The sequence below is a fragment of the Triticum urartu genome, unplaced genomic scaffold, assembly GCF_003073215.2.
Source record: "Triticum urartu cultivar G1812 unplaced genomic scaffold, Tu2.1 TuUngrouped_contig_5043, whole genome shotgun sequence".
Taxonomy (NCBI): domain Eukaryota; kingdom Viridiplantae; phylum Streptophyta; class Magnoliopsida; order Poales; family Poaceae; genus Triticum; species Triticum urartu.
Window position 1 is genome coordinate 167 of NW_024115683.1, and position 11,225 is coordinate 11,391.

Here is an 11,225-nt window from a genome sequence, read left to right on the forward strand (position 1 = left end):
GGATCGAAGCATAGGCATAGCAAAAGAGCGAGCATCTAGCAAGCAAAGATAGAAGTGATTTTGAGAGTATGGTCATCTTGCCTGCAAAGTTCTCAGAGTTGCCTTGATCCTCGTAAGCGTACTCAACGGGCTCCTCATTCACGTACTCGTCCCCAGGCTCTACCCAAGTAAGAACAACAAACAAAAAGGAACACAATCAACCACGTGCAATGCTCAAGCAACATGATGCAAACATGGTATGATATGAAAGCAAATGATCTCCGTGTTCTTTGTTTGCCCACATTATCATGTCCCCTGGAATCCATGTTGCATAACTTTTCGTCACTTCTCCATCTACGATACCTAAAGCTAGGGACTTATATGAGCCTGATGCATTTACCAACAACCTTATCTATATTTTATCATTTGAAAATTTTGGATCTAAAAACATGGCGTGGGCGTTGTGATTTGGCTAGAGGCATGTGCAACCTTGCAAAACTGTGCCATTTTCTTGCCCGAGATGATGAGGTTCATTCTGGTATTAATAATGTGGGGAAACTAAATCTCTTACAAGAGTTAAAAGCTTTTCCAGTCAAAAAAGAAAGTACAGGGTTTGAACTAAACCAGCTAGAGCATTTGACGGAACTAAGGGAGGTTGGCATTTGTAACCTTGAGAAAATACACACAAAAGAAGAAGCACTTGAAGCAAAACTAATACACAAAGAGTACTTGCAGAAGTTATCTTTACACTGGGACTCTGCACGATCTAATACTGACCCTGACCCCAGCGTGGAAGAAGTGGTTCTTGAGAGCCTTCAACCACCTAAAAATCTTCAGAAGCTGAGAATTAATGGACACCGAGCCTCTTCTTGTCCAACATGGCTGGGTGATAAACTTGCTCTTCAAGCTCTACAGTCTCTCTGTCTCACTTATGTTTCTTGGGATATTTTCCCTCCATTTGGGAAGATGTGGAATCTTCGTGAACTATGATTATCGAATATTTCTACAATAAAGGAGTTTGGTCAAGATCAAAGCTTTTGCAAGCTAGTAAAGATAAAATTCGTTGGCTTAGAAAATTTTGAAAAATGGACACCACAGGAAAGTGATTTGTTCCCTTGTTTGCAAGTACTGATAATTAAGGATTGCCCTAAACTCTCGGAGTTGCCATGTTCAAGCCACATTGTTTACCCACTGAAACAAGACTGCAACGTAGATTGGTTGCCCAAACTACAAGAGCTTAAGATAGAAAATTGCCCTGAAATCTTGCTGCCTCCTATCCCTTGGACCAAATCTTTGTGCTCTGTCGAGATAAGTCGTGTGGGATCAAAACTACTGGACAAGTTGGTCTACTCAAAATCATCTTCTGGACTATCATTGGAAGTTAAAGCAAAGGATGGTTTGTATAACTTAGATCACGTATTACTATTCAGTCAACTAACAGAACTTCAGGTGTTGGAGATAGAAAATTGCCCACCTTTGGAGCTGAAGTATTTTCTAATACTAACCTCATTGAAGAAATTTGCGGTAAGGTTTACGGTAAGGTCTTCAAATCTTGGGGTGGTGTCATCAGAAGTTCAGAGTGTTGGCGAATGGCAGCATCCTATTGAGTACATTAGTATTGGATGGTCTGGTCCTAGTGGAAAGGAATTGACACAGTTCCTGTCTCACCTCCCAAAGCTATCCAAACTGGGATTATATGGTTGTGAAAACATAACACAGGTTGCTGTGGGGGTGGATTTGCAGCAAACAAGAGCACCAGTAGTATCATCGTCAACCTCTTCAGGTGTTACAATGGATGATACATAAGCGAATGATGAACAGCAAGAAATAGCAGAGGTGGAGAAGGAGGAGGCAAACACGGAGGATGATGGGTTGTTGGTCCTCCCTGCACATCTCTCCAACTCTCTGCAGGCGTTGGACATCAGAAGTGGTGGTCTGGTAGTTCATTCCCTCGATGCTCTCAAAGCCCTAACTACCCTTTGGTTACAAGAATGCTCTTTTCGCCACCCTTTCCCGTCCTCCCTGCTAGACCTGACTCTTTGGTCCGTGAAGGGCGTCCTGACCCTTTCAAACCTCACCTCTCTCACCCGATTACGCATATGGAGTTGCGGAGAGGATTTAAGATGCGAGGGCCTGTTGCCTCTCCTTACTCGGGGCCACCTCAGCCAATTAAGGGTCCAAGGAACCTCCAATTTCTTTGGTGGGTGGGATCCCAATCCCATGCGGGGGATGACAGAATCCAAACTGCAGACGCTCGACACAGATGACATCGAGGGCTTCCTCGGTGCGCCCGCCCTCTGTAGCCTCCTTTCTTCCTCGCTCACCAACTTATCCTTTGAATGGAACGATGAGATGACACGCTTCACAAAGGAGCAGGAGGAGGCCTTTCAATGCCTCACCTCGCTTCAGGAACTCAAGTTTTTGGGTTACCGCAAGCTGGAACACCTACCTGCAGGGCTAAACAAGCTGACCAATCTTAAGAGATTAAGGATCTGGCGGTGTCGAGCCCTCCGTTCGCTGCCCAAGGAAGGCCTCCCGAGTTCACTTGAAGAATTACATGCCGAGGATTGCGGTACCAAGGAGCTAACAGAGCACTGCAAGCGGTTAATGGGAACCATCCCAAAAAGTCACACTATAGACAAATACAAGGTAGCAAATACTTTCTTGCTCTACCAATTCCCAATTTCCATCGTTACCCTTATGTTTTTTTTCTGATCCCACAGACTCCAGCTCATTTTCCTTTTGGTTTTTCTTACCTTGTTACTGTGTATACTGTGCAGCTGGTATCTCTGTCTTTGAGTTGTACATTCTACGAGTCTTGTGGAATTCTCTCCACCTATGGACAGTTGGCGCATGAGGGTCCTGTGTGGTATTTTCTTCCTGTACATAAATCTGGTAAGTACATGCAAGATGGAGTTTGCTATTTTAACTTATTTTTTGCTATTTCATTTGCTATAGGTTGCCATTGTTCTTTACAGCTTTTCCACTTTCAGCCGCATATGGGTAATTCCAGCCCAAACAAATTCATGACACCTTATATATATGTGTGTGTGAAAAGTAGCTCAATTTGTTATTTTTCTGATAAAATTGTCTGTGTTCTATTAGTTTAAATCACTTTTCTTGGGCGCATGCTTTTCATTAATATATGAGTAATTGACTAATAACTGAAGGGCCTGTCTATTCATTTGAAAATTTATTGCCATTCTGTAAATTTATTATTTATTTGTCTAGTTTCCTTTTTGGCATAGCGAAAGACTAGTTATTTATTATTACCATTTGCTACTTGCCACAGAAAAATTTATTGATACGTGTAAGGTATTCACATTTGTTTTCTCATGTTCTGTAGGTTTTCTTGTGTTAATCCTGGTAGGCTTCTTGTATTTTGCATAACCAGTAGCTGCCAAATTTGTTTTTCCCATTTCTTCATCAAGTCGACAGACAGAGTCACACAAGGTTGCAAATTAAAATTGCAGTCTCTTCAGTATTACTCCCTCCGTTCCAAAATAGATGACTCAACTTTGTACTAACTTTAGTACAAAGTTAGTATAAAGTTGGGTCATCTATTTTGGAACGGAGGGAGTAGTTCAGAGGAGCAGTGACTCTGCAAGGATTTTGCAGAGAGTGGTAGTTTCAGAACAGTGCAGTTTTGACAAAGTGCCATTTGAGTGGTGAAAACAGTGTTAGGATGGAACATTGATAGGTTGCACAGCAGCGATGCTCTCAGTGCTTATTTTGGCATTGATTTGTCAGAACAGCGGTTAATTAGGAACCATCCTGAAAATCATACTAGAGTACCAAGTTAAAAAAGAAGCTTCGCTATCTGCGCTCATCCCAATACCTAACGTTTCCTTGCTTTTTCGTGGTCTCGCATATCAAGGCATATTTCGGATTTGATTTACCTTATAACTGAAAAATCTAAACGCTGTGTTTTGATCTACTTTACAGGTTCTCTGCCTTGGCAGCTGTACATGTTTTAGCTTCTTGAATCCTCCTCATCCATGCAAAGTCGATCTGCACATGAGTTTCTTCTTACTATACATAGTACATAAATCTGGTAAGTACGTGTTAAACTTCTTCAACCATATTATCGATAGCTAGATGTTCGCTATCGAACTGAGAAATATCTAGAAAACGAACATGATCCTCAGCTAATGGCATTCTATTCATCGACGGAATTTAATATGCATTCAATAATTTTTATTTCTTGTGCAGGCGTTCTTATGCTTGTTCTGGTTGGTTTCAAGATACTTTGCAGTTACATTTTGGTCATCATTCACCAAAGCTTGCTGGTGTACTTGTTCAGCTGTCAGGATCGTAATGGGGGAATAACTGATATTTTGATGATTTTCTATTGAAATTAAGGTTGGCGGTTTCTTCAGTTCGATGCTACATTGATACTGATAGGAGGTGGTCCTGCATTCCTCAGAAGCTTTGTTGCTAAATGAAATTTTGTTAATTACAGGAACTTTTTGCAAGAATACCTTTCTTACCATCTCAGTGCTTGCGTGGAGCAAATTGAGATCTCGGGCTTTCACTAATTGGTATGCCTTGTCTATTCACATTCATATAAAAGTCTAAAATGGTACTCGTGTATTTATCACGTTCCAACTTTTTAGACTGAACTAAGCTTCTTGGTTGCTCAATAGACGTGGCCTGTGGACAACTTTGGAATTCAACAATGCAGTGGTAGTAGATTTGTGGAAAGGTCAGTAAACCCCTGCTGAAATTCATGCTGGGTTTAGCTATGTTAGATTGTATTCAGTGTGCGATTGTCGAACTCTTATTGCCTCATGAGACCTTGGTTAGAGAACTTCATGCTTTCTTGATAAGATGACAGTCTAGCTGTACAGGTGTTCTTATGCTCAGTCTGGCTCTTTGTAGATTTTGGTCATCTCTCATGAGGATTTGGTAGTGTACTTGGTATTTTCTGCTGTGGTGGCCAAAAGATCACACTAGCATAATGGTGAAAGAAATGATATCCACTGACTTTGTACTGAAATTAAGGTCTGCAGTGTTTTCAATTCAATGCTAGACTGATGCCAATACCAGGTGTTCTTGGATTCTGTCATAACTGTTGTTGCTTAATGAAATTTAATGAATGCAGGAACTTTACAAGAAAAGAATGCACCTCAATCATATTAGTGCTTGTGTGCAACCAATTCCCTCCTGTTATTAACTGGTATGACTAATGTTCTCTCTTTGCATCCGTATACAAGATTAAAAGATAACTTGTGTATAATCGTGTTCAGTTCCAAGCTTTCTGACCAAATTATGGTTCTTGGGTTCTTGATAGATGTGACCTGTTACACATGTTTGGGAAGGTATAACTCCTTCTGCCCATGGAAGGTGAGCAAACCCCTCCTGAAATTCATGACTGCTTTAGCTACGATAGATTGTATTCAATGTGCAATTGTCGAACTCTTATTGCCTCATGAGACCAAGGTTAGAGAACTTCCTGCTTTAGATAAGTTGGCAGTCTAGCTTTTGAGCACTCTCATAATCTCTGAATTCATTGCCATGCTGAATTAAATAACACAAGAGAGTTTTCAGCTGATACGTATAGTCGTAAAGGTAGAGAACACTTGTTACTAGGTGATTGATGAACATTGATTGAGCAAAAAGACTCGAGCTTGCTAATTTTTATTCCTAGAACCTCCTGAGTTAAGTGTGGTGAAGCTGATTTTATTTTCTTCTTGATCCGGAGTATTTTTCTGTCCCACCAATGCCAAAAACAGTAGATTTCATTAGCCTTCGATTATTGCAATCTGAATATTTAGTGTGTATTGTTAAATTCGATTTTCCACTAGTCTGAAGTCTTTGAAAGCCAGTCATTCTTTTTGCGTAACTTTATGTTTGCTTGCCTCTTCAACACTCGGCATTGCATTCTTTCATCAGGAGATTACAAACTTTGCCGGTGTACGTATACAAATCCCAGAAAATAAACCATTTCCCCCATGTATTCACACCATACCTACCTACCTATATAGCCCATCCCTCGCTATCCCCCAGTAGTTGATTATTCCATAAGCACACTCATCAAGTTAAAGAAGACTTAAAAGCGCTTCGTTATCATTGACCCTGCAAATTTCATCATTATGAAGAGCTACATTTGTCTATACTGATGGTTCTCTCACAAATATCAAAAAAGAAATAAAGAAAAAGAGTGAGGGCCGCCATTCAAAAGATCAAAGGTTCATCCTCAAGTAGGAAGAAATAGTCAGCAGTGCTTCCATATTCATGTGCAGAATGTAGAATGGCTAATCAAACTACTACCTGTGCAATATTGATAGCTTCAGCATCAGTTGCATCCAGAGATCACCTTGCATTGCATAGGCATCTCAATCATTTTTTTTTTTGCGTGAGTCCATTCCCTCCCACATCCCCTGGGCACTACCTTTCTCCAATGACTGGAATGTGAAGACTTCTTTGTACTGGAGTTGAACTCTTATTTAGCTTTACAATCTAGATTTCAGATTTGGTGATTCTCTGAATTACCATACCAAGCTCCAGATAAGCTCTCCACAGATATAAAGTAGATAGGAAAACACTTTGGCCAATGGCCAGTGAGGACTATAATTATGTGACGAGAGTAATTCCGGATCATGATGAGGTAATTTCACTGGTTGCCTGCTTTTGGGAGGTTAACGAAAGGAAAAAATTCTTGGCTACTCTTGTTTCCTTTTCTTCTTGAAAATGAAGTCAAACAACCTAGTGACATAGTGTTCAAAACTTTGAAAACTATACTGTTGATGCTGATCACTCTCGTAAAATGAAACCTGTTCCCAGAACTCTCCAGTTCCCTCATGGCAATGAATAGGAGTTGTTATTTTAGGCTGTGCTCAATTGTTAGCTTGCTGCTTTGATAAGTTTGCGGGAAGTGTCTCTGTCCGAAGTTCATGAGGATTTTAAGAATTGTTTGCACATGCGCACTTGTTTGCAATCTCTCGATGCTAAGCTTTCAGGAGTTTCAGAAGTACAGAAAGGCAATTTGAATCAGGAGTGCAGGGCCTGTAAAGAAATGTGGTCTGGCATGCACCACAGACTCAGATATATTTTCCTTGAGGGTAGTAAGCAAGGGAGAAGGCCGACATAAATCATAATGTATTTCTCTTTGTAGCAAGGATGTACTGTATATAGTGAAGAGAGAATGTATAGGGATCCCACGTCTTCTTTTTCCCTTAAGCCTCTGTAACACTTCTCCAATGATGAATGGTAGTAAAGCAGACCAAATTTTCATTCATTCTCCTCAGTAGGTGCATCTATTTTCCGTCAACGCAATTCTTTGCAACATTGTCATACCTCAAATGCTTCACTGATTTTTGATTTGACCTTTCTGACCCCCTTTGGATACGAAACTAGAAACCATGGCTCTGGCTAAAATAACTAGTGCCGGTGTGCTTTCATGCTAGTTTTGCTCTCTGCTTGCCAAGAGCAAGTCCTCTGATTTTGTGTTGACAACAAGAGTGCGGTGAGCTCTAAGCTAAGATTTCAGGAATTTCACAAGCACGTGGGCAATTTGAATCAGGAGCCTGAACCTTGGGACGAAATCTGGTTCACCATCTACGGTGATTTGAGGCAAGAGGGTGAGCATCAGCAAGGAGAAGCTTGGGACGAATCATACTATGTATTTCTCTCTGTTGCCACTTTGTTGTTAACAATGTTGTAATGAAGTGAGCTGTGGATAATCTTTTTCTTGTACGTTCTGTCCCTACGAATTAGCCTTTCTGGTTTACTCTTGATATCCAGCTAGCAGTGCCTCCTTTTTTCAACTCAGCTGGTAGCGCTGGCTCGAAGCATTGTGTCAGCGTGATGTCATGTTGATTTGGCTCGAAGTTTTCTCTTGACTTTCCTGAGAAACGAATCCTCTGTTTTTTATGAACGACATAAGATTATAGTGTATACAACAAAGTAGCCAGGTTTAACATGGAAGGATGCAATAGGCAAAGTTGCATGCCAAGTATTTTTTCGAAACGGAAGCAAAGATTTGTCTCATCGATTAATTAAGAAAAAGTTTCATTACTTGAAGACTTGAAGTGCAGCCTTTCGCTTGTCGGAGGCCAGAGACAGAGACTAACTGCATTTGATAACGTGATTTTGGAATTCACGCTAGCTAAGTCACTGATCGATCTAGTTTTAATCTTATGCATGATGTCAACCGATTAGTACCCAGCTTACCAGCCAGCCCAGACACAGAGCTTCTGCAGGGTGAATTGACCCTAGGCATGGCAGCCAAATTCAGGTGTAGTATTTTTCAGTGTTGTCGTGTGCGTCGGCAGTCGATGCTCCTGGGGCGGCCTGCGCACATAAACCTTGGAAACTCGACTGGGCGTGTGATCCTCATGGCCAAGGTGCCCGCTCTTCGTTTCGGCCTAATCTTCCCGGACTAAGTAAATGTGCTTTTGTTAACTCAGACAATGATGAGGTTATGCAGACTATGCTACTGTAGATGGAGGTTGGTCAATGAGGCCGGCAGTGACGATTCATGAGAACTGCTGCCATACAGTAACCGAATTCATCGAGATTTCTTCATTCTAGCATTGAGCGTGGGAAGCAATTGTTGTGGCCCATTAGCTTGCTAGGGAAGCAAAATTACTTCTCTCTTTTCTGCACGGCGAAGTTACTTCTCTTTCAACAAGGTTGGAATTGGACAATCCATCTACTATCACTGTACCGCTCTTATTTGTTGATTTAAATATTATTGAGGAGTTTCAAGTACTCCCACGGTCCTATATTAAGTGTTACTCAAACAGATGCATTTAAAACGAAAGTGTTTTTTTTGCTTTTCGAGGACCTTTGCAACCATGCTGCAGTTAGGGGCTTTGCCACAAGGATCTTGTTGCAAAGGTCCGCCGAGATAGCAGCTGGACGAAAGAGGTTACACCCTAGGCTAGTGCGTAGCCGCCACGCCGTCGCCCCGCCATGGCCCGGGCGTCTCGACCATGGAGCGAGGCCACTTGCCGAAGTTGTTGCTCCTCCTCCGTCTTAGCCCCGCGAGCAAGCTGTGAGCACCACTCCAGCACGATGGCGACGACCTCTCACGTCGGGCGCTCCTACGGCAGTTTTTGCAACTGAAGCTATGTTTCTGAAACATGCCTTATGCTGCAATGTCTGACCTCCTACTCTCTAATGCGAACGCTCCTCCAACGCTTTCTGCAACCTGAGCTATGTTTCTGAAATAAGAACCCTGTTGCAGAAAAAAAAAACTTCACCACCAATTCTTTTTTCTTTCTGAAACAAGAAGTCTATTGCAGAAACCTTTTGAAACAAGAGACGTGTTGCAAAAAAAAACCTTCACCATCGAATGGTTTTTTCTTTCTGACTAGTCCTGTGTTGTAGAAATCTACTGAAACAAGAAGCTTGTTACAGGAGAACAAACTGACCGTGCGGGACTTGTGGCCAGCGTGAGCGCTCGATCAGGATTGATCAAACGGTTACACAAGCAACGGACGTTGCACGTGCATCAGCCTACTGAAGGGTAGTATTTTTCAAATAAAAAGGTGAAGTAGAAGTTACATGGCTTTTTTGGGACCAACTAATCAGCGAGTACTCCTTCGGGAGGCCCCACAAGGGTCACTTTTCATGGGCTGGGAGCACGCCACTTGTCGCGCTCTGAGCCGCCACCATGTGTCGCACTCTAGGCTCTTCCTTCGGATTTTTTTTCTGTACGTGTTTTCGGCTCTTAGATGGGTTTTCATTTTTTTTTTGCTTTCCATTTCCCCTATTCTTCTTGATTTAAAAAAATCAATTTTTAGGCGAAAAACATAATTTTCTTTTTTTTCCTTCCACAGGAGGCACGATCGTGTCTCTCGATAAAGGGAGAAACATATTTTTTTTCCTTTTCGCAAGAGGCATGGATTTGCTTCCGTGAGAGACATGGTCGTGCCTCTTGGAAAAGAGAAAAACGTGTTTTTTTCTTCCATGAAAGACACAAATTTACTTTTCGTGGAGACACGAACTTGCTTTCGCGAGAGGCATGGATTTGCTTCTGTGAGAGACATGGTTGTGCCTCTTGGGAAAGAGAAAAACGTATTTTTTCTTCCATGAGAGACACAAATTTACTTTTCGTGGAGACACGAACTTGCTTTCGCGAGAGGCATGGTCATGCCTTTTAGGGAAGGAAGACACAGATTTACTTCTCGTGGAGGCACGGAGTTGCATCCATAAGAGACACGATCATGCCTCTCGGGAAAGGAAAAAACGTGTTTTTTTTCTTCCATGAGAGACACAAATTTACTTTTCGTGGAGACACGAATTTGATTTTGCGAGAGGCATGGTCATGCCTCTTGGGGAAGGAAGACACTGATTTACTTCTCATGGAGGCACGGAGTTGCATCCGTGAGAGTCACGATCGTGCCTCTTGGGAAAGAAAAAAACATGTTTTTACCTTTCACGAGAGACAAAGATTTACTTCTTGTAGAGATACGGATTTGCTTCCGCGAGAGACAAGATCATGCCTCTCGAAAAAAGAGAAAAAAAACATGTTTTCCTTTTATTTCTTTCATTTCACGAGAGGCACATATTTACTTTTCGTGGAGGCACGGTCGTGCCTTCCACGAGAGACGGGAAAGAAAAAAGACATGTTCTTTAACTACTGCGAGAGTTATAGATTTACTTTTCGTGGAGGTACGGATTTGTTTCCGCAAGCTCTCGGAAAAGAGAAAAACATGTTTCCTTTTACTTTCGCGAGAGGCACAAATTTACGTCTCGTGGAGGTACGGATTTGTTTTCGCGAGAGACACAGTTATACCTCTTTGAAAAGAAAAAAACATGTTTCTGGTTTGAATTTTTTTCTTTTTAAAAAAAATTCATCGAAACCTATCAATATGGGATGTAGTTTTGAAGATCTCGACGCGAGAAGTCCAACGGTGAAAATGGTTCGAGATTTGGACATATGGTCTATAAAAGATAAAACATTTTAAACAAACGAATCTACGAATAAAGAAAATCTCACAGGTTACGACAAGTGGTGCACTATGTCGCAATTTGAGAAGGTGTGAGAGATCTTTGAAAAGACTACTCCTTAATTAGGCATTTTGGGCTTTTTTTTAGGAAATGTATTTTCCAAGGCTTTAGCGTGGCCTAGTTTACTTGGGCCGGTCACTGGGCTTCAGAAAACATAGAGGCCACCGGAAGCCCACACTTCTCATCCCTATGCTGCAACTCGTCGGCGACGAGGCCACACAAGGAAGACGAAACAAGGCGGCCGTCCATGACTTCACCGAAGTCCTTCGCCGGCGGCTCCATCG

The 11,225-nt window shown here is 41.8% G+C and overlaps 1 pseudogene; it reads left to right on the top strand.

Moving 5' to 3' along the window:
* The first annotated feature begins 222 nt into the window (after nt 1-222).
* Nucleotides 223-5,325, top strand: LOC125528697 (annotated as a pseudogene).
* The last annotated feature ends 5,900 nt before the right edge of the window (nt 5,326-11,225 follow it).